The following is a 25,539-nucleotide window of genomic DNA, read 5'->3' on the forward strand; positions in this document are numbered from 1 at the left end:
CAATAAACAAATAAAGTATAGATAACTATATATATACAGAGAGAGAGAGAGAAAGGCTGAGAGAGACAGAGATAGAGACAGAGAGATACAGTATACAGACAGAGAAAGAAAGACAGGGAGAGAAACACAAAGAGAAACACAGAGAGAAAATCAATAAAAACAAAAGCAGGTTATTTGAGAAGGTCAATAAAACTGATAAACTTCTAGTCAAAAAAAAGGAAAGAAGATACCTATTGCCAATATAAATGAAAGAAGGAAACTCACTACAGATGCTACAGACATTAAAAGAATATTATGAAAAATTGCATTGCAATTGTTTCAACAACTTAGATGAAATGAACAAACTTCTTAAAACAATAAAACTACTAAAGTTCATTCAAGAAGAAACAGACAACCTGAATAGCCCTATATCTATTTTTTAAATTGAATTTGTACTTAACAACCTTCCCAAAAATTAAATTCTAGGCATATATAAGACTTCACTGGTGAATTCTACTAAACATTTAAGAAAATCAACGCCAATTAATATTTCTGCTCATTCTGAGACCAGTGTAACTCTGATACTAAAACCAGACAAAGAGATGAAAGAAAGAAAGAAAGAAAGAAAGAAAGAAAGAAAGAAAGAAAGAAAGAAAGAAAGAAAGAAAGAAAGAAAGAAAGAGGAAGGAAGGAAGGAAGGAAGGAAGACAGAAAGAAAAATTAAGAAAGAAAGAAAGAAAGAAAGAAAGATAGAAAGAAAGAAAAGGAAGAAAGGAAGAAAGAAAGGAAGGAAGGAAGGAAGGAAGGGAGGGAGGAAGGAAGGGAGGGAGGGAGGAAGGAAGGGAGGGAGGAAGGAAGGGAAGAAGGAAAGAAGCTACATACCAATGACCCTCATGAACATAGATGAAAAATTCTTAAAACCTGATTTTAGAAAATGGACTTCAACTGTATATAAAAAGGACTATACATCATGGCTAAGTGGGGTTTATCTCAGAAATGAAAGTTTTATTTAGATTTTGAAAGTCAAACAATTCATCATAATACTCAAGACTGAATAGAAACATCATATGTTTCTCAGTAAATGCAGGAAAATGACAAAATTCAATATCCATTTATAATTTTAAAACTCAGTAAACCAAGAATAGAATTTTCAGTAAATTGAATAATTGTCTTCTAATCACTGGAATGTGTGAATATTATCTTATGTGATGAGGACTTTGCAGATATGATGTTTAAATGAGATTATCTTGGATTATCTGGTGGGTCATAAATGCAATCACAAATGTCAATGTAAGAGTAAAGCAGTGTGAAGATTTGGCTACAGAAGAGAGAAAGTTTTGTGATGACCTCGGAGATCTGAAGATGTTATATGACAGGCTTTGGAAATGGAGGAAACAGCTGTGAGCCAAAGAATGCAAGGATTGTAGCTACAGAAGCTGGAAAACACAAGATCATGGATTCTCCCCTAGAGCCTCAGGACACTGATGACACATACCCTGGTTTTGGCCCAGTGTAACTGATTTCATACTTCTGACCTCCATAACTATAAGAGAATAAATTTGCGTTATGTAAGCCACCATGTTTGTGACAATTTGTTACAGCAGCCAAAGAAACTAATAGAGAAAGGAACTTCTTACACTTGATAAAAAAAAGCATCTAAGAAAAATCAACAACTAACATATTTAATGATGAAAGGCTGAATCCTTTTCCCTTAAGATTGCAAACAAGGCAAGAATGCCTACTCTTACCACTTCTATGCAACATTTTATTATAGTCAGTTAAATAAGGAAAGAAAAAAGAAGTAAAAAGTATAGTGATAGAAAAAGAAGTGACACTATTTACAGAAACAGGTGGGTTTAAGTAGAAAACCCTAAAGAATCTAAAAAAAGCTATTATAACTAATGTGTAATGTTTGTAAAAATCACATGACTCAATCTCAATATTAAAAGTTTTAACTATATAGCAAAGAAAAACCCAGAAAATAAAATGGAAAAAAAATACCATTTACAAGAGCAACAAAAATATTAAATTCTCTGGAATAAATTTGACAAATGTAGACTATTTGTATGCTAAATTCTACAGAATATTGTTTACGGAATTAAAACAAATAAATGGAGAGATATAGCATGCTCAAAAATCAGAAGATCCAATGTTGTTAAAATACAAATTCTTCCGAGATTGATCTATTGATCAGAATTTTGCAAACTTTTTCTGTAAAGAGCCAAATAGAAAATACTTAAGGCTTTGCAGGCCAAATAATGATGTCTGCTGCATATTATTTGGTTTGTTTTTGTTTTGCTTTGTTTGTTACAACCCTTTAAAAATGTGAAAAAAAATTCTTAGCTTGAGGGCAATAGAAAAACAGACTATAAACTGGATTTGATACATGGGCTATAGTTTGCAAACTCTTGCAATGAACCCTAATGAAAATCCCAACAGGCTGTCAAATGGGAATTTATATGAAAATACAAGAGTCCTAATATAGCTAAAGTTTGAAAAAGAAGAACAAGGTTGAAAAACTTATACTACCTGATTTGGACACATTTTCAATCTCCAATAATCAAGTTAGTGTGATAGTAGTATTGTGGTTAGTTGTATAAAACTAGATATACAGATCATTGGAACTGTAAAGGAAGTCCTCAGAAAAGATTTATGTATAAACGGTCAACTGATTTGGATAAGGATGCCAAAGCAATTCCACAGAGAATTGATCATCTTTCTATAAATAGTGCTGAACAATTTGGATTATTCTTTTGGGATAAGAAAGAAAAAAACATCAGTTCTTATCTCAGGAAAAAAAAATTAGGAGTAAATCTTGGGCTAGGCAAAGATTCCTAAATAGAGCACAAAAGTCATGAACAATAAAAAAATCAATAAAACATTAGATTTCATCAAAACATAAAACATTTGTTCTTTGTTAAGACACTATGAAGAAAATGGAACGACAAGCCACTAACAAGAAAAATATACTTGCAAAACATATATCTGACAAAGAACTTCCATCTAGAACAAGAATTATCGAAACGAGGCCCAAGGGGTAAGTTTGACCTGCCATCTGTTTTTGTAAATAAAATTTTATTGATACATGGTCATGCTTATCCATTTGTGTCTTATATGTGGCTGTTTTCATGATACAAGGCCAGGTTTAATAGTTGCAACAAAAATAATATAGCCCATAATGCCTAAAATAGTCACTCTCCGGCCCTTTAAAAAAAAGTTTGCCAATCCCTGATCTCAAATACATAAAGAACTTGTGTGTCATAATAATAAGACAAAGAATCTAATTTTCAAAAATGAGCAAATGATTTGAACAGACATTTCATGAATGCAGATGTATAGATGGCCAATAAACATGAAAAGCTGCTCAACATCGTTAGTTACTAGAGAAATGCAGATTAAAACCACAGCGAGATACCACTCACTATATGACCATGAGAACAGCTAAAATTAAAGACTGTTCATACCAGCCAAGCAAGTGGGGAGGGAGCAAATGGAATCCTCAAGCATTGCTGGTAGAAATGGAAGATGGTGTCATCACTTTTGATAATTTGATAATTTCTTAAATAGGTAAACATGCACCTGCTATACAACTCAGTCATTCTCCTCTTGGGAATGAAATAATAGGTCTATACAAAGACATCTTCCTGCATGCTCATAACAGTGTTCTATGTTAGATCCCCAAACTGAAAGTGATACAATTATCTATCAGCAGCTGAATGGATAGACACATTGTGATACATACACTGAATGGAATACTAGTCAGTAATAAAAAGAGTATATGCAACTCAATTATGAAACAAAAAAACAATTTTCAAAAATGAGCAAATGGATGAGTCTCATGATATTTATGCTGAGTGAAAGAAGTTGGATGATAAAAAAAAGTATGTATCATATTGTATGATATTTTATATAAAATTCTAGAAAATGGAAAATAATATAAAAAGACAGAAAGTGGATTAGTGGATACATGGGAGGGGGAGGGTGAATAAGGGGAAGATTACAAAGCAGGATAAAGAACTTTTGGGCTATTTTTTTTTTAATTTTTATTGGGGTATAGCTGATTTACAATTTTGTGTTAGTTTCAGGTGTACAGCAAAGTGAATCAGTTATACATATACATATATCCACTCTTTTTTAGATTCTTTTCCCAAGTAGGCCATTACAAAGTACTGAGTAGAGTTCCCTGTGCTATACAGTAGGCCCTTATTAGTTATCTGTTTTATACATAGTAGTGTGTATATGTCAATCCCAATTTATCTCCCCCACCGTTACCCACTGGTAACCATAAGTTTGTTTTCTACATCTGTAACTCTATTTCTGTTTTGTACATAAATTCATTTGTATGATTTTTTTTAGATCCCACATATAAGTGATACCATATGATATTTGTCTTTCTCTGTCTGACTTACTTCACTCAGTATGACAATCTGTACGTCCATCCATGTTGCTGCAAATGACATTAATTAGTTCTTTTTTATGGCTGAGTAATATTCCATTGTATATATATACCACATGTTCTTTATCCATTCCTCTGTTGATAGACATTTAGGTTGTTTCCATGTCCTGGCTATTGTAAATAGTGCTGCAATGAACATCCGGGTGCATGTATTTTTTGAAATATGGTTTTCTCCAGATATATGCCCAGGAGTGGGATTGCAGGATCATATGGTAGCTCTATTTTTATTTTCTTAAGGAACCTCCATTATGTTCACCATAGTGGCTGTATCAGTTTACATTCCCACCAACAGTGTAGGAGGGTTCCCTTTTCTCCACACCCTCTCCAGCATGTATTGTTTGTAGATTTTTTGATGATGGCCATGCTGACCTGTGTGAGGTGATACTTCACTGTAGTTCTGATTTGCATTTTTCTAGTAATTAGTGATGTTGAGCATTTTTCAAGTGCTTTTTAGCTATCTGTATGTCTTCTTTGGAGAAATGTCTATTTAGATCTTCTGCCCATTTTTTGATTGGGTTGTTTGTTTTTTTGATATTAGCTTCATGAGTTTTTTTTTTTAATGAAAATGTTTGTTATCTTGACTGTTGTAATGGTTCCATGGTTGTATACATATGTCAAAACTCATCAAATTTTATACTTTAAAAAGATACTTTGTTGTACATCAATTTCATCTCAAAGCTATACAAAAAGGGAAACTTTACTTGAATAATATTTCCATATCCACAATTTCTCCAACATAGATATCATTCCAGGAGTGTTATTTGTAAGCGAAAAATAATTCTAGTGACATTCTGTCTAGCTACTAATATTATCTGAGAAGCAGCAGCCTTCGCCTTGACTAACAGGTTGTCGGAAACACTGAATCCTTTCACTAGCTCAGCCACCGCCCCAGAGATTTTGATCAAAATATAAATTTTGGAAGGGTTTCCAGGTGACTTACATGCACATTAAAGTCTGAGAAACACTGTTCAAGAGACAACAGCTTTGGCTCAAATGAAAAGTAAAAATCAGTACAAATACCTCTCATTAGAGATGTCATTTAAAAGGTTCATTTACCATGCCCTGGATTACTAGATAATTCTAAAGTACTCTTTGAGTCTGATTCCACAGTCCCATGTTATTGCCTATTTTTTTTTTACCGGGACTGCCACCACTTTTCACCAATGTATTTTCCTGTAATATTCCCCTCTCATTGTAATCTTTCCATACTTAAGCATAAATGCTTATATTCTCATAGGGAGCACTAAGTATTTTTAATTGCTTTAAAATCATATTGGGAAAAAAAAATCATATTGGGATCTCTTGCCTCCATTCTTATCCAGGATTTCTGTGTATTGTGGTAAAATGGGACAAAGGGTGGTTTCAGAGGGTTAGCATCTGAGTCAAAATCTCTAAAATTCACTCCAGAAATTATTGACAGAAATAAATGAAAAAACTCAACCCTGTAAACAAATATCCACTTAATTCTTTTTTAAAAAAACTTTTAGTAAAATGAGTAAAACTCCAAGAAATGAGATAGAAATAAAGATTTGAAAAGAAACTCATAATAGAAAGCAAGTGCATTAAGAAAAGACCACACACCAGGGAAAATAATACCTTACTTTATACAACTTTTTATAAATTTTACTGTTCTTTCACACTCATTATTTCATTTAATCTTTTCTAAAAATGTATGGATAAGAAGTCAAATGTTATCATCTCCATTTTTCAAATAGTTATGTCATTTGTCCAGCCTCACTCAGCTGGGGATTCAAATCCAGTTGTTTCAACTTCAAGCCTGGTGCTCCCTCTACCATCCCACATCACACATATGAAATGTTCTTGCATGATCTCTTGCAAGCTTCACATACAAGCAGTTCAATTAAAGACTAAAACAAATGTCCCGAGGCATTTGCTAGCATGATGAGCTGAAATCTGAAAGAGTTTGATGTTAAAATCAAAATTGACTTTAAGTTACAGAAGCATATAAACGCATCTATATCTCAAAAACATGTATTGTCTTTTTACCTAAAATGAAACAGCAAACAAGATAAATTTCATTTCGTTAAAAAAATATAACTTCTGGGTAGGAAGATTTCTTTTTTAATCTGGAGAGATTTTTTCCATTAAGTAGTTAATTCTAGTGAGTTCCAGATGTCGTCTTTTAACAGGCACTGTTCTCAGACTTATTTCTACTAACTAAAGAAATCTCCCCTCTTTAGGCAAATTTATTGTATTTCTACTACCTTTTGTCTTGGAGTCAACCATCTTTTGTATCTTTTTTTTTTTTCTTAAATGATGGTTCTCTATCTTATTAAAGGGCTTGACAGAAATAGATAAAGACAACACCTGGAAAAGAACATTTCTACTCCTGGGAGTCATCGAATTTCAAATTTAAACTTGGGGAAGTATCTGAAAAAAGCCCAAACAAGTACAGATCAAGCACAAAGAGAAATGTCCCCCTCGTCCTCCTTGTTTAGTTGGTGGGGAGGAGATTATCTTGTTTTGTTCTGTTTTGTTTTACATTTGGTCAGCTGGCACACTGCACAGTAAGTTGAGTTTTTTTTTCCCCTTTCTCATTTCAGTTGCTTTTAGATGTGTCCTAAATTAGCTCTTCTTTAAGTTGCAGGGAGTTGGCCTCCATTCCCCAAACAGAACAATAGTTCCCCTCGGGTGAGAGTGCCAGCTACATATATTATCGGTCCCGTTCCCAGCAGGAACATTTCAGTGCCTGCTTAGAAAAATTAGTCACATGGATTTTAGATTGGAGAGGGGGTGGCTAGCTTCAGATATCGTCTTTAATTTGTGAGAAAATTGAACTGTTTCTTTCTTTTCATGTCTCCCAGTCACCATTTTTGACTTTCATAGATGCTTCACCTTTCTTCACGAGAGTCAAGAATGAGCCCATCTTTGGAATGCTCCAAAAATTAAGGGCACATTTAGCCTGTTAATTCTTCTTAGTTGGCCCAATTCCACTTTAGCTAATTATATTCTGTTCCCAAAAAAAGAAGAGAAAAGAAAAGAAAAAACCTCTTCACATTTGGAGATGAAAAACATTGTTTTTCAACCTTCTCTTCTGAGCTAAAGCTCACCCCTCAAAAGCCCAGCATGGATCCATCTGAAGTTGCCCAAGTACAAATGCCTAGAGTGTGGGAGAATCCCAAAGAAGACAGCCATTCCCAGAGGATAAAGTGGCCATCTTTGTAGCCACCCCAAAATCAGTATACAAAGAAAAATACATGATTATCTGGCTACAGAAGTTGGCACTTTGCTTTAAAAGGCACACTTCTTTACCAATGGATAGTGACGTCATACTTGAGGATCCACACTAAATACCATCCAAGAGAAGCAGGAATTCTCTGGAAAAAGAATGTCTGTTTCTTTTTTGAAAATGAAAAGCATTGCAAAGTAATCCAAATAGTCTAAGTCCTGTAGTTTCTAACCTCTTGTTTGATGTACTGTACGTGGCGAGCTCCAAATGTGTCTAGCATACTTAAGATACTCATTGAAATATATGCCTCATACCATGATGTTTCTTTTTTGCAACAATGTTTATAACAAGGGCTCTTAACTTTTATTTCAATTGAATGAAACAATGTGACATTTGCCCTTGTTATTTTAGCTTTATTTCAGAAGTTTCTAAAACATTTGTCTCTGCAAGATTTCCTTGATGTTAAGGCACAGGAAAGTGCTTTAGGCTCTGCTGACTCAACATTTACACATTTTTCTTCTAATGAAATATTTGTTTGCTTTAAAACCAAATGATGTAATGTAACTAAAACAATATAGAATTATACTAATTATGGTGTAAGTTGACAGATTTAGATGGAATCATACTTTGTCTGCTCTTGTAGTATATATAGTTATTATCTATCAAGTATTCACATGTAGATAGAAAATTTTCACACCAATTATCAAAACTCCAAACCAACTACTTAAAAATAAAAAAAAAAAAGTAAATATCAAAAGGCTTACAGGTTTAGCTTGGATAGCACCAGCAGGAAGGGATCTGTGAAAAAATTCATTTTGCCACTCTTTGTGACTAGACAGTTCCCATGATTAAGCATTTTTAAAGGGTACAGCTTAACTTTAAAAGTCATAGGCTAAGGACTTCCCTGGTGGCACAGTCGATAAGAATCTGCCTGCCAGGGCTTCCCTGGTGGCGCAGTGGTTAAGAGTCTGCCTGCAGATGCAGGGGACACAGGTTCGTGCCCCAGTCCAGGAAGATCCCACATGCCGCAGAGCGGCTGGGCCCGTGAGCCATGGCCGCTCAGCCTGCGCGTCCGGAGCCTGTGCTCTGCAGAGGGAGAGGCCACAGCAGTGAGAGGCCTGCGTACCGCAAAATAAATAAATAAATAAACAAATAAACAAATAAATAAGAATCTGCCTGCCAGTGCAGGGGACACAGGTTTGATCCCTGGTCCAGGAAGACCCCACATGCCGTGGAGTGACTAAGCCGGTGCACCACAACTACTGAGCCTGTGCTCTAGAGCCCGTGAACCACAACTACTGAAACCCACGTACCTAGAGCCTGTGCTCTGCAACAAGAGAAGCCACTGCAATGAGAAGCCCACGCACCACAACAAAGACCCAACACAGCCAAAAATAAATACAATTAAAAAAAAATTCATAGGCTAAAAATAGGTTCATGGGAGGTTTGTGATTGCTGTCACACTTTTATATGTTCTAATACAAGTTTTGTATAGATGTAAAATTGCACTTATATCTGTCTCATAAATAACTTTAAGAGAAAGAGATGAACCATAATAGTAGGTGTTTTTCCCCAGATATCAGTGATGATAAGGTCTTAGGGGATATAGTTTTAGGTGAGGAGGAAGAGGGGAGACACTGGGAAACCTTTCAATTTTCAGTTAACATTAAATTTTCTTATACAAAAAAAAGAAAAAAAAAAGACAAGTTACAAAAAAAAAATCTTAAGCTCAATGAGAGGGCATAAAAGCAGTAGATGAAGAGTTAAAGATGATCAATTTATGAAAAAAAATTACTAATTATATGTGAATCATATAAACTGCTCCTAGAAGTTGGCAGCTAAAGAACAGGGTTTTGTTTGTTTTTTGTTTTTTGTTTCTTAAGTTGTTTCGCTTCTGTACCAATATCAAGTCCTTGACTTCAGCAGTTCTAGAATCTATGCCTCAGGAAAAAAATGAACTAAGTTAGCTGTGTTCATAGAAAGGAATTCAAAATGAATAAATGATGAGCTTATTTCTATTTAAGGATGAAAATTTTAGATACCTTTATTGGAAAATGTGAGTACCTTTGAAAAATACAGCTAATTTTTTTAAAATACTTAAAGAATATGGACAGAGTAAAAGCCAGGTCTTAAAATATTGAACTTAGATGTCACTCTGATATTTGAAGGAAGTAGAGTTAATAAAAGAAGGAGAATTAATAAAAGGAAGAAACATTTTTCTAAGTATGTAGTAAATTTGTGATATTCCTGACTCCAAGAAATAGAAAATATTCTATGCTCTGGGTGGGTATGAATTATTACATTAAATATACAATGCAAGCAATAGAGTTTAGTAAAATATGTTTGTGAAATTCAGTTGTAGTCCTAAGCCTTTTATATCTGTATTATAAAGATCAGTTACCATGCTCAGCTAAAATACCTTAGTTTTATTCTCAAAGAAAAAATTATTTTAAAAAATAAGATTTACAAAACTACAATGAGGTGTCACCTCACACCAGTCAGAATGGCCATCATCAAAAAATCTACAACCAATAAATGCTAGAGAGAGTGTGGAGAAAAGGAACCCTCTTGCACTGTTGGTAGGAATGTAAAGTGATACAGCTACTATGGAGAACACTATGGAGGTTCCTTAAAAAACTAAAAATAGCACTACCATACAACCCAGCAATCCCACTACTGGGCATATACCCTGAGAAAACCATAATTCAGAAAGAGTCAAGTACCACAATGTTCATTGCAGCTTTATTTGTAATAGCCAGGACATGGAAGCAACCTAAGTGTCCATTGACAGATGAATGGATAAAGAAGATGTGGCACATATATACAATGGAATATTACTCAGCCATAAAAAGAAATGAAGTTGAGTTATTTGTAGTGAGGTGGATGGACCTAGAGTCTGTCATACAGAGTGAAGTCAGAAAGAGTAAAACAAATACCATATGGTAACACATATACATAGAATCTAAAAAAAAAAAAAATGTTTCTGAAAGATCTAGGGGCAGGACAGGAATAAAGATGTAGATGTAGAGAATGGACTTGAGGATACAGGGAGGGGGAAGCTGGGACAAAGTGAGAGAGTGGCATGGCCATATATACACTACCAAATGTAAAATAGATAGCTCGGGGGAAGCAGCCGCATAGCACAGGGAGATCAGCTCAGTGCTTTGTGATCACCTAGAGGGGTGGGATAGGGAGGGTGGGAGGGAGACACAAGAGGGAGGAGATATGGGGATATATGTATACATATAGCTGATTCACTTTGTCATACAGCAGAAACTAACACAACATTGTAAAGCAATTATACTCCAATAAAGATGTCAAAAAAATAATAATAAGGTTTAACCTAGGATAGGTTTTTTGTTTGTTTTTTGTGCTTTTTTTTTTTTTTTGAGGATTCTAGTGCCTTTTTCTATAGGACAAAGTTCTTATGATAATGGAAGAGCTGAAGAACCATAGGTGTTGGAATATAAAGAAATTGAAGATACTGAAAAACAGAAATTCCAGAATGCTATATAGACTCCACCGAATTTTTTTTTTTTTTTTTTGCGGTACGTGGGCCTCTCACTGTTGCGGCCTCTCCCGCTGCGGAGCACAGGCTCCGGACGCGCAGGCTCAGCGGCCACGGCTCACTGGCCCAGCCGCTCCGCGGCACGTGGGATCCTCCCAGACCGGGGCACGAACCCGCGTCCCCTGCATCGGCAGGTGGACTCTCAACCACTGCGCCACCAGGGAAGCCCTCCACTGAATTTTTTATTACTCTCTTTTACCACTAGCACTTTTTGAACTTGGAAGAATCCCATATACTTCACAGATATACTTTCTTTTATAATCTTAGCTACTAATCAAATTATAAAATGTCAAAACTCTCTCAGTAGCCCCCTACATTTTTAAGTTTCTAAGAATACATAAAATGATAGTCAGACTTCTGTTCCTAATATAAAGTGCCAACCTCCCTCTGAGGGACCAGAGTCTATATAAATTGGTTCTTAATATTTTCTGTTATTTTCTCTCTGAATCTCACTGTATATGACAAAATGAATTTCTAGTAAGACTAAATTTACAGAGGATCCTTGGTGACATTCTTAGTTATTTTGACCAAGAGATAGATTTTGTTTTCCTCTTACACTACTAGAAATTTTGACACAAAAGAACCCTGATTTTGGGGGTCAAGAAAAAAAAAAACTTCAACATGTATTGTCATAACTGTGAAAGAAGTTGCAGGGTATTTGGTGGTTTTCTTAGCTACATGTGACTCATAAAAATGATGTAATTTTGACAGAAGCAACAACTCAAAGGGTACAAAAGAGAATTTATAATGCCAGTGACCTCTGCTGCTAGATGAGTCTACAAATTTAGGAATTAAAATACCAAATTTCTTTAATAGTATTATAGTCACCCTATTCTTAATTTCACTTACTCGCTCAATTTTAACTGTCACTTACGTGATTTAACACAATAACAAATGGAAATTTAACAGTGCCATTTGGGACACACTAAACTATCTTTCATGAGTGATGCAATTATTCTGAAATCTAACTGTACAGTAAATGATATACTTGCATGAATATTGGCTTGAGTATTTTGGCTTCAATTTTAACTTTTGTAATAGCTACGGCAAAATTTTCCTATCTAAAAATCTTAAAATTGAGAATGTCTTCATAAATGTTCAAAAAGTCAGGTATCTGGACACTTCCTGGAAGCAAATGCACCTTCCTCATCTATATGTAGCAGAGTTTGAATATAACAAACTTGTTTAGGTTTTTCTTGATAAAAGATGTGGGTATAATTATTCTAGTTAGGGCTCTATCACTCTACCTGCTTGGCATATAGCATCCTGGGCCAATCCTCCAATATTTGGAGAATCTATGATGGAACATTTATAAAGCAACCCCTGATGTTCACGTGGGTTGATGTGATTCAATTGTTTCTGGCTTATAAAACTCAAGAGAGATTGTAATGAGGGTAGAAAATCATGGAGAACTCATACATATACAAGGATAGTGAATTGGCAGACCACAAAATTGGTATTTTAGGCAAAGTGATATCTTGGAAGAATGTATAGACAAGAGAGTAAAAGATGTAGTCAAATGACAAGCTCAAGCAGAAAAGAAGATTAAGAAGAAAAAAATGAACAAAAAAATGTAAATAAGAGGAAGGTGCTGGCACTGAGCATCCCAAAAGTAGAGGTAGCCAAAACCTAAGTCAGAGCAGTCAGAAGTACACTAGAAAAATGTGAGAAAGCTGAATTAAATTATGATATAAATTAATTCAGGAATTAGTCACTAATAATTTTCATTACATGTAATTGGTGACATCTTCTGCTCTACATTCCATGGAATAACACTTTGAAGGAGAAAAGAGAAAGGGAAAACTAACATTTCCTGATGGCATATTATGAGCCTGACAAAGTGCCATATGGACAACATGCAGTCTTGTCCAATTCTCATGGTCATGAAGGGTGAGGATGCTTTGGAAGGTCTGGTGAGGTGGGAGATACACTGTACCCAGATTCATAAGAATGTCAATTCCCCATTAGAAACAAGAAGTGACCTGGATGCTTCTAATATGATGGGTCAGAATGTCCACTTCATTCCTGGAGTAGAATTAGGGAGAGGAGGGGTACCATCTGATAAACCCTACCTTTAGAAGTAAAAGCTGAGAACAGAAGTCTAATACAGACTTCAAGATGGCAGAAAAGAAAATAAGTTGGGATTTCTAGAAGAGGCACAAAAGCTATTAAAAAGTAACATCCCTTAATCTTTCTAATGTTCCCATGGCCTGTTTGATTTGTGATTTTTCATCTACTTTTATAAAATTACTGGCTTTAAAGCAAAAAAGTCCTTATCCTTTCAGTCATAAAATAGATTATTAGTTGGAGAACCCGTGTCTGATTCAATGTTGGTTGAGTAAAGACATTCCCAAAAGCAACGCAACAATACCACCAATCGAAACTTTAGGTTTTGTTTGCTACAATGAGAAAGAAAGGGAAGGAAGGAGGGAGGGAGGGAGAGAGAGAGAGGGAAAGAGAGGCAGAGGAAAGAAGGAAGGAAGGAAGGAAGGAAGGAAGGAAGGAAAGAAGGGAAGGAGGGAGGGAGGGAGGGAGGGAGGGAGGGGAGGAAAATAGGGCCTAAGACCAGAACCAAAAAGAATGGACTTGGGGTTTAAGACTTTGCCCAAGGCCTGAACAGAACAGTCCCTGAACTTGATAACCCATGAAGCAGACATCACATCACGTATCTTCTGAGGAAATTTAGGATCACAGAAATTTTGTGATCTGCCCAAGCTCACACGTCTAGCAAATGCTGGAGCTGGAATTTAAGCCCAGCTGTGATGGAGGCTTTAATTATGCTCCATCACAATGACTGGCAGATGAAAATTTTAAGCCAATAATAAGGAAATGGAGCCATAAAAAATAAAGAACAATAGGAATATATAGCAAAAAGTTACTTAACATATATTAATACAATCGCTGTAATTGAAAAAGTATTACAGAATTTAATGAAATATTACAGCATAAATATTTATCAGTCTAATGAAGTACAATTTGTATAAGAACAAAAGTTTTTTTAAGTGAAACATCTTAATTTAACATGAGAAAGAATGATAAGCATAAAATAAATTAGAAATTCTTTTGAGTAACAAGTTGAGAAGAACTACATTTTATTGTCACTTAGTGGGATCTGTGTTATACCCCTTTTTTTTTATTGTATTTGAGCCCTACGGGACATAGTCACTGTAGTTTGGGGAATACAAAAGTACAATGAACTAGGGTTCTGATCCTTAGCTTTTATAAGATCTATAATAAATCACTGCAAGGAATGTCTGGACCTAAGTTTTCTAACTTACAACAGTGAGGCACTTGGCCTAGACTAGTGGTTATCATATTTTGTTTTATTATAGAACTCCTTTTTCCAAATAGGTTCTTCAGTTAATTTCAGATAAGTAATGCTGATGAAACTGCAGCTTGACAAATACCAGAAAACAAAGGTTTTATTTTTTTTTCTTTCCTTGAGCTCCTAGATTTATGTTTTAGAGGAGGCTAAGCCTTAAAACATGTGGAAAAATGATACTAAAATGAAATATATCACAGCATTTCACATATTGTATTCCAAAAGTCCTAGTTCTTGGAAGCAGTGTTTTTAAAAGAATTCTCCGGCTAATAATATTGTTGAATGATGAACACTTCGTCTCCCTTTTGGAGAGTTACAATATCTATATCATGTTAAGAAACCAGTGAAATTCTGCAGGAAACAAACTTGCTTAAATTTCTTTATTCACCTGTAACACAAGTGACCTCAAGTCACTTTTTTTTTCTTCACCTGAAGTGAATGTCCCAAAAACCATGCTTTTTAATATCAATTACAAGCTCATGAATACCAAGAACCTTAGTTTAAACATCTTGACCTACTTACAGATTCTGAAATGGCACCTACTGTATAACAGCAAGTCAATGGATATTATTTCCATGAATTCAAAGTTGAATTCCATAAGCACAGAGCTAACTGGGCACAGACCATATTTAAAGTATATTTTAAAAGGGAATACAAAGGAAAGTCAAAGCTCATCATGGAAACGAAATCTGAGACAATGTAGATAAATATCTAAAATGGGGAAAATACCTTGAAAATACCTCTATCTCTCATTTTCTCCTTGGCTTCAAGCTAAGACTTTGTCCTATTGATTCCACTTCTCTCCATTTCTCATCATTTCCCTTAGCCAAAGTCAGGGAAAAATCTGAAGAAAGAGGAAATGCTAGAATCTCAGTATCTGCCCCTCACCTCTATCCTGCTCCTCTCCCTAGACCTGGCCATACCCATCTAGGATACTCTGCTCTTGAACATCAGCTCTTATCCCAACTTCCATAACAAGAGCTTCTCTTCACTCCAAAGCTAGTGCCTTTGGTGAATCTCCAGTGTGACCCAAGTATGGTTTTCCACTGATATGTGGATTGATATTCTTTAAGCCCTTTCTGTACAGAGATTATCTTCCACTAACCATATGCACCTCTAAAATCACTAAGTGAAAGGAGAAAGGTGACATAAGAAAAACTGTTATTGCACATTTCTACAATGGCAATTAAACAATGAGAGGGAGAGGTTTTGCTACTTTTAGAAATGGACAATAAAGAAAAAACTAACACTATTTCTTTTAATATTGAACCATGTTGAACAAAAACTTTACTTGTAAGCCATAGACAGTGCTGTGAAGTAGGCAAACCAAAGATGGGGGAGAGAGGGAGCAGAATGTAAGGACAGGATCCAGTAACAAAAAGTGAGTTTTATCCCCAACACTTCAGCTGTTTAAATCCCTAAACTAGCCCTGGTGGTACCCACCACCATTAGTTTGGTAAGCTGTCCCCATCCTCTTGTTAAGAGGTAGGAGTGTTGGGGAGACTTCTGTTATTCCATTGTACTGCTGCCAACCCAACCTGAAAATATGTGGTTTTTCAGAGAAACATTTCAGTATGTGCTGTTAAGTTTCATAGCATTCTTGAGGTAGTATTCTACTTTTGATATACAGTGTGATAGGTGAGCTGGCCTTGGGACTGTAACGCCAGCTGTAATATGATTCCCACCCTTTTGGAACACAACCTGTTCATGAAATAGAGATTGCATTTATTTTCAGGAAAGAAAAGTACTGAGGTTTCTCTAATCCAGAATAGTTTAAATATAGGAAATGTTCCAGAGAGGACAGCAATCAAAATGATGAGTGAGTCAGATTGTTTTATTCATGTGGAAATATAAATGAAGCATAAATTACCCAAGAGAAATTTGCTGAGGAAAAAATAATAATAATTTGGGAAAATTGTGTGATGGTCTATAGAATGTGAAAGGCACAGACCTCAAAGCAAGAGAAATAACTTAGTATGATTCAAGGCTTAGTAGTACCCATAATAGAATGTCCACAGAGTAAAGCAGAAACTGCCTCCCCTATTGAAAAAGTAGCAGATCTGAATGTGGTTTAGAAATCTAAACCTGGTAAAGACTTAGGAATAGACTCCAACAGTATGTAATACTCATGTTAAAAGGAGATAAAACCACCTAACTAGGAAACCAATAACTGTTCCTCTGCATTTTCTAGACATATCATTTGACTCATTGAGGTCATATTCTTTCGTAGATACTGGACTCAACCAATTTGTTACCAACTTTTCCCACCATTGGAAAAGGCTGTTGAAAACATTAATGTTTGGTGGCAAGCTACTTGTGCTTTCCTCTGGGCATCTAAAAAATCAGTAGATGCATGACAAAAATTAAAGATCATAATTAACTTATTTCTAATGACAAACAAATTAACAATCTCACATATCCATAACAGTCTTCAATGCTGTCAGGTAGAAATATAATGTGAGCAATGTATCCAAAAAATTACAATTTTATCTTGTGACACTAGCCACATTTCAATGCTCAGTAAGCACATGTAGCCAGAATACCATATTGTACAGCTGAGGAGCCAGAGGAAAAGTAGAGAAATAATGCAAAAAAGAAAAATTTGTGTGTGTGTCAATGAAGGAACATTCATTTTGACTCAAGGTAATGAACATAATGATTGTATTGAGCACTCTACAGGAAACTTCACTGAGAAGGGGAAGGAGGATCACAGGCACAATATGTGTGGGGTAGAGTGAGAATATCACCAAAATAAAAATGAACCTCCTTATGTGATTTTGAGATAGGTTAATTTTAGAATAAAATGACTTTCTTTATATTCCCTCTAAGTGATCAATTTAAAATATACCAATACGAGCTTCCCTGGTGGCGCAGTAGTTGACAGTTCGCCTGCCAATGCAGGGGACACGGGTTCGTGCCCCGGTCTGGGAAAATCCCACATGCCGCGGAGCGGCTGCGCCCGTGAGCCATGGCTGCTGAGCCTGCGCGTCCAGAGCCTGTGCTCTGCAACAGGAGAGGCCACAGCAGTGAGAGGCCCGCGTACCGCAAAAAAAAAAAATTAAAAAACCCCACAACATTTCTAGGACAGTTAAAGCTGTAAATTCAAAATACCAGTTGCAGGTGTTCATACAGAAATATACACACAATTTATTTTTTTATTCAATAAAAATTCTTTTAGCATTTACTCTATACTAGAAGCTTTCCTAGGCCCTGGGGATGCAGCAGAAACAAAAATAGGTAATATCTATGCTCGTTAGGAGCAGATATTCTGGGGTAGATACATAAATTCATTTGCCTACCAAAGCTTTGTTAAACTGTTTTTAAAGAACTTCCTTTCTCCATCACAAACTAATATGACCTATAGTTTGCTACCTTAAGGGAATGTACTCAATCTGATTGTCAGACTCAAGAAGTATGGAAACTGTTTTATCTATCATGTACATGCCAGAGTGCCTTATTATTATTTAATGATGGTATTAAACTGAATTAAATTGAATCAAGCTGAAATAAATAAAATTGAAATAAAATTGAAATAAAACAAATAAAATTTAAATAAATCAAATTTAATTGGATGTAATAAAATAGATGTTATTGCATTGCTAAAAAACCTAACTCAAAAACCAGGAATATCTCCATTAAAAATTAATATCATTTTTGGATTGGGTTGTTTGTTTTTGATATTGAGCTGTATGAGCTGCTTGTAAATTTTGGAGATTAATCCTTTGTCAGTTGCTTCATTTGCAAATATTTTCTCCCATTCTGAGGGTTGTCTTTTCGTCTTGTTTATGGTTTCCTTTGTTGTGCAAAAGCTTTCAAGTTTCATTAGGTCTCATTTGTTTATTTTTGTTTTTATTTCCATTTCTCTAGGAGGTGGGTCAAAAAGGATCTTGCTGTGATTTATGTCATAGAGTGTTCTGCCTATGTTTTCCTCTAAGAGTTTGATAGTGCCTGGCTTACATTTAGGTCTTTAATCCATTTTGAGTTTATTTTTGTGTATGGTGTTAGGGAGTGTTCTAATTTCATACTTTTACATGTAGCTGTCCAGTTTTCCCAGCACCACTTATTGAAGAGGTTGCCTTTTCTCCACTGTATATTCTTGCCTCCTTTATCAAAGATAAGGTGACCATATGTGCGTGGGTTTATCTCTGGGCTTTCTATCCTGTTCCATTGATCTATATTCCTGTTTTCATTCCAGTACCATACTGTCTTGATTACTGTAGCTTTGTAGTATAGTCTGAAGTCAGGGAGCCTGATTCCTCCAGCTCCATTTTTCTTTCTCAAGATTGCTTTGGCTATTCAGGGTCTTTTGTGTTTCCATACAAATTGTGAAATCCAAAAATGAGCAGAAGACCTAAATAGACATTTCTCCAAAGAAGATATACAGATTGCCAACAAACACATGAAACGATGCTCAACATCATTAATCATTAGAGAAATGCAAATCAAAGCTACAATGAGATATCTGGGCTTCCCTGGTGGTGCAGTGGTTAAGAGTCCACCTGCCGATGCAGGGGACACGGGTTCGTGTCCGAGTCTGGGAAGATCCCACATACCACAGAGCAGCTAGGCCCATGAGACATGGCTGTTGAGCCTGCATGTCTGGAGCCTGTGCTCCGCAGCAGGAGAGGCCACAACAGTGAGAGGCCTGCGTACTGCAAAAAAAAAAAAAAAAAAAAAAAATCTACAATGAGATATCATCTCACACTGGTCAGGATGGCCATCATCAAAAAATCTACAAACAGTAAATGCTGGAGAGGGTGTGGAGAAAAGGGAACACTCTTGCACTGTTGGTAGGAATGTAAATTGATACAGCCACCATGGAGGTTCCTTAAAAAACTAAAAATAGAACTACCATACGACCCAGCAATCCCACTACTGGGCATATACCCTGAGAAAACCATAATTCAAAAAGAGTCATGTACCAAAATGTTCATTGCAGCTCTATTTACAATAGCCAGGACATGGGAGCAACCTAAGTGTCCATCAACAGATGAATGGATAAAGAAGATGTGGCGCATATGTACAATGGAATATTACTCGCCATAAAAAGAAACGAAACTGAGTTATTTGTAGTGAGGTGGATGGACCTAGAGTCTGTCATACAGAGTGAAGTAAGTCAGAAAGAGAAAAACAAATACTGTATGCTAACACATATATAAGGAATCTAAAAAAAAAAAATAATGGCCATGTAGAATCTAGGTTCAAGATGGGAATAAAGACGCAGACGTACTAGAGAATGGACTTGAGGATACAGGGAGGGGGAAGGGTAAGCTGGGACAAAGTGAGAGAGTGGCATGAACATATATACACTACCAAACGTAAAATAGATAGCTAGTGGGAAGCAGCCGCATAGCACAGGGAGATCAGCTCAGTGTTTTGTGACCACCTAGAGGGGTGGGATAGGGATGGTGGGAGGGAGAGAGACTCAAGAGGGAAGAGATACGGGGACATATGTATATGTATAACTGATTCACTTTGTTATAAAGCAGAAACTAACACACCATTGTAAAGCAATTAAACTCCAATAAAGATGTAAAAAAAAAAATTAATACCAAAACCAGATAAAGACATTACAAGAAAGGAAAACTATAGACAAATATCTCTCATGAACAGAGATGCAAAAACCCTCAATACAATATTAGCAAACCAAATTCAGCAATATATAAAGAGAATTACATATCATGATTAAATGGGATTTATTCCAGTTATATAACTGGTATATCAACAAGTGATATTCAATTAATGCAATCAATCATATAAACAGGCTAAAGAAGAAAACTTATAAAAAAAAAAAGTATTTGACACACCCTAACGTCCATCTACGATTAAAAAAAAAAAAAAGAAAAAAAAACACTTTCAGCAAAACTGGGGATGAAAGGGAAGGAAAATCCTCAGCTTGGTAAGTAGCATCTATAAAAAAAAACCTACAGTTAACATCATACTCAATGGTGAGAAATAGATGCTTTCTCACTAAGACTGGAAACAAGGCAAGGATATCCTCTCTCATAACCCTTATTCAACATTGTACTAAAAGTTCTAGCAAACATAATAACACAAAAAATGGAACTGAAATGTATACAGTCGCTGAAGTAAGAAATAAAAATTATCTTTTTTAGAGATGACATGATTGTCTATGTGGAAAATCCCAAAGAATCAACAGAAATCTCCTGCAATAAACAAGTGATTATAGCAAAAACCCAGGGTAGAAGGTTAATATACAAAAGTCGATTGCTTTTCTATATACCAACAATGAAAACTTGAAATTTGAAATTTAAAACACAATACCATTTACATTAGCACCAAAAATAATAAAATATTCAGATATATATCTTACAAAATATGTAAAGGATCTATATGAGGAAAACTGTAAAACTCTGATCAAAGAAATTAAGGAATATCTAACTAAATAGATATTTCATGTTCATGGATAGGAAGACTCAATATTGTTAAGACATTAATTCTTCCCAACTTGATCTATAGTTTCAAGGCAATACAGATCAAAATCCCTGAAAGTTACTCTGTGGATATCAATAAATTCATTCCAAAATTTATATGGGGAGATAAAAGACCCAAAATTGCCAGTGCTATTTAAAGATGAAGAACAAGTTAGAGGACTGACACTGCCTGACTTCAAGACTTAAAGTTACCAAGACAGCATAGATTTGGCAAAAGAATAGATACTTAGATAAATGAAACAGAAATGGAAAAAAAAAGATAGTCTTTTGAACAATTGGTACTGGACTAATTGGACATTCGTATGCAAAATAATGAATATAGATATAGAACTTACACCTTTCACAAAAATTCACTACAAGTAGATCTTGAACTAAATGTAAAATGAAAAACTATAAAATTTCTAGAAGATAACAGGAAAAATCTAAGTGACCTTGGTTTGACGATGAGTTTTTAGATACAACATTAAAAGCAAGATTATTATAGAAAAAAATTAATAAGTTGGCCTTATTAAAGTTGAAAACTTTTGCTCTGCAAAAGACATTGTTAAGAAAATTTAAAAATCAGCTTCATGCAGTGAGAAAATACTTGCAAAACACATATCTGAAAAAGGACTTGTATCTAAAATATTCAGAGAGGTCTTCAAACTCAACAATAAAAAACAAACAACCCAATAAAAAATGGTAAAAGAATCTGAATATATACTTCATCAAAGAAGATATGCAGATGGCAAATAAGCATATGAGAGGTCCTTATTTTTCACTAGGGAGTTGTAAGTTAAAGCAACGAGGTACCTATTAGAATGACTGAAAATTTTTAAAGGTTGACAACAAATGCTGACAATGAAATACAGCAACAAGAACTCTTGTTTATTGCTGGTAGGAATGCAAGATGGAACAGCCATTCTGCAAGACACTTTAGTACCTTCTCACAAAGCTAAACATAGCGTTACCATATCATTCAGCCATCATGCTTCTAAGTGTTTAGCCTGAATAGAAAACTTATGTACATAAAATATCTGCCCTTAAATGTTTATAACTATTTTATTTATAATTACCCCAAATTGAAAGCAACCAAGATGTTCTTCAATAAATGAGTAGGTAAACTGTAGTACATCCAAGCAATGGAATACCACTTAAGGATAAAAAGAAATCATCTACCATGCTACAAAAAGACATGGAGGAACTTGAAATGCATATTGCAAGTGAAAGAAGATAGACTGGAAAATGCTATAGAGTATATGATTCCAATTATATCACATTCTGGAAAAGACAAAACTAGAGTGACATGAAAGATCCCTAGTTGCCAGGGCTCAGGGTGATGGTGGGAGAAACAAATAGGTGAAGTACAGGGTTCAAATTAAAACATTTTTTAAATTAATAAATCCCACTCTTATGGGGCTCAAAATGACAGAGGAGCCAACTAAAAGAGCTCCCAAAGGCCAGAGCTGGAAAAATTGAGGCAATAAAATAAATAAATTAGTATTGGATTATAACTCAAAGGATAAAATAAATATCCATGAGTCCATCTGATATAAATAAATGAATAAATAAATAAACAAGTTCCCATGCAGAAGAATTCCACATAAATTATGTAGATACTCCACCCTAATGGAGGGGAACTTAACTCCCCATCCTTAAGTATGGGCTGCATATAGTGATTTTCTTCCAAGGAGTACAGTATGGAAATAAGGGGGAAAGAGTAGAGAAACCTGACAAACATTACTTCTGCCTGGTGACCCAGGTCAATATCAATGGTCATAAATCATGTAGATTTTATGCGCCCTTGATATGATGTAATAAAAATGACATGCTTTACCTCTGTGAACTTCCTCCCCAAAACCCATAACCCCAGTGTAATCATGAGAAAAACATCCAATTCCAACAGAGGGTCATCCTACAATATATCTAATGAGTACTCCCCAAAACTGTCAAGGTCATCAAAAACAAGGGGAGTCTGAGAAATTACCAAAGCCAAGAGGAGACTAAGGAGACATGACCCTAGAACAGAAAAGGGATAATAAGTAAAAGCTAAGGAAATCTGAATAAACCATGGACTTCAGTTAATAATAATATATCAGTGTTGGTCCATTAATTGTAACAAATAGATGATGCTAATGTAAGATATTAACAATAGGGGAAACCGTGTGTGGGGTTGGGGGGGTGGGAGGAGGGTTACGGGAACTGCCTGTACTATCTGCTCAATCTTTCTGTAAACCTAATACTTTTCAAAAAATAGTCTATTAATTAAGATTCTAATATTCTGACTAACCCATTGATGCAAACTTTAATATAAGTAAGATCTATTTTTGGAACCAACATAGCTACTAACCGGACCATGGACCTTAGTGAGGCCCACTAAAATGCAGTGCCAAGAAGATCCATTCTGAAGGAATTTGGCATCTTTACTAATTTATTATGAAAACTACAATACTACAATTCTCTATGAAACCAATTCTAATCAGAATATAGTCTCCTCCATAGTCTTGCAACCAGCACTACCCTAGCCCTTCCTTCCCATTCACAGCTAATCTTGGAAGATTTCTCTGTATTCACTGTCTCTATCTCCTTATTTTCCATTCATTCTTTAATCCACAGTCATCTGTCTTCTGCCCCAATTGCTCTCCCAAGGTCAATAATGGTTTACCTAAACTAGTAGGCATCCACCCATTATCTCATTTTATTTTTTGGAAGTAACTGACACATTATCCATTTCTTTCCTTTTAAAATACTTTCTTCCTTTGTGTTCATCACATTTTCCCTTCCTGGTTTTCTTCCTACCTCTCTTGGATTTTCTTGGGGTGTGTGTGTGTATGTGTGTGTGTGTCTGTGTGTGTCTTTGTGTGTCTGTGTCTGTGTCTCTGTGTGTCTGTGTTTCATTCCTATTCTGTCCTTAAATGTTATTGTCCTTTAAGTTCAGTTAAGCTAATTCTTTTCACTCTACAATTACTTTCTTTGTGTGGTTACCTTTACTTTGAAGGTTTTAGTAACTACTATAGGTTGATATATACCAAATATCAATTTCCTGTCCAGGGCTCTCCTGAGTTGGGGAAAACATTATCCTACTTACACTGGTATCTCCACTTTGAAGTTCCACTCACGTATCAAAGTTAAGAAGTTCTAGACTAATCTATCATCTCCTTTTCCCCCAAACTCCTTATCCTCCTTATAGTCTCTATCTCAGTATACAGTATCATCATTATCTACTCAAGACAATATTGTAGTCATTATAATCAACTTTATCCTCACTTCCAATATTAAATCATTCTTCAATTTTTCTCAACATACCTCCTAAAAATTTCTCAAATTCATCAACATCTATCCATCCTGAGAACCACCATCCTAGTTCAAGCCTTCATCATTTACCTCAGTTCCTACAATAGGTTCACACCAGTCTCCATATCTCCAGGCTTTTTCCCTCCAATCCATTCCCCACTCTATCTCATCATTCCCTACTTCAAGACATTTTAATGATTGTCTTTTGCTGTTGGTTTGAGGCCCAAATGATTAAATTTTGCTAAAGGGTCCTTCATAATCAGGACCCTGCTTAAGGCACATCTCCTTTTCTACTTCTTTCCCTACTCCCCTACTTCCACCACACACCTATGTCAATTGCCTCCAGTTCCTCAAACACCTATGCTGCTCACTCTGCCTTCATTATTACTCTACCTAACTCTCATTTTCACTAACCTTAACTTTAGTCTTAGGCCTAAATAGTTCTTCTTTCAAGAATCCTTCTCTGAATACTCAAATCCCTGATAGTAGCCTCTCCTATATATTGATACAGAGCCTTTTACTTTTGCTCTCAAAACCCTTGAGACACAGACACACACACACACACACACACACACACACACACACACACACTATTTCAAATTTCCTGATAACTTATCTCTACTGCTAATTAAACTCCAAGCTCTAGGAAGGTAATGAGAATGTCTATATTATTGATTACTCTCTTCCCAAGAATATCTAGGACAATGGCTGACACTGAGAAAATGTTTGACGGATGGATTTATGGATGGATGGTTGAAATAACTCAGAAACAACTTGAAATGTGGAAAATCTATTTAAACGTTTATATATATATATAAAAAAAAAAAACCTCTCTGGACTGGGTTACGGCTTGCCTAGTGCTTTTGATTCTAATACATTTTCTCAGAAATAGCCTTCGTTTCTGTGTGTATGAAAAATTCACAAAGAATACCCACTGTATCCCAGGTTTAAAGTGAGGATTTAAAGTGAGGATTTTCCTATTATTGCTTTAGGTTGCAATAGTCACATTAATTACATAATACCATGTTTGAACTACACATGAATGGACAAGACCAAAATTCCAAGACATCAAAGGACTCAAGTTTGATAATAACAGCTTGGAAGCAATCAGAGAATGGTGAAGGAAAGAACTGTCAGCAACTGAAGGATAACAGTGGGAATTAACCAGTACATATCATGGGGCTATGACTGCAAATTCAATATGGGCTGTATAAATAGCTATAGAAGCCAGAATGAACCCCTGGCTCACGTAGCCTTTAGACTTGACAACTGGACAGTCCAGGAAGACTTCAAAGC

This window comes from Stenella coeruleoalba, assembly GCF_951394435.1.
Source record: "Stenella coeruleoalba genome assembly, chromosome: 5".
Taxonomy (NCBI): domain Eukaryota; kingdom Metazoa; phylum Chordata; class Mammalia; order Artiodactyla; family Delphinidae; genus Stenella; species Stenella coeruleoalba.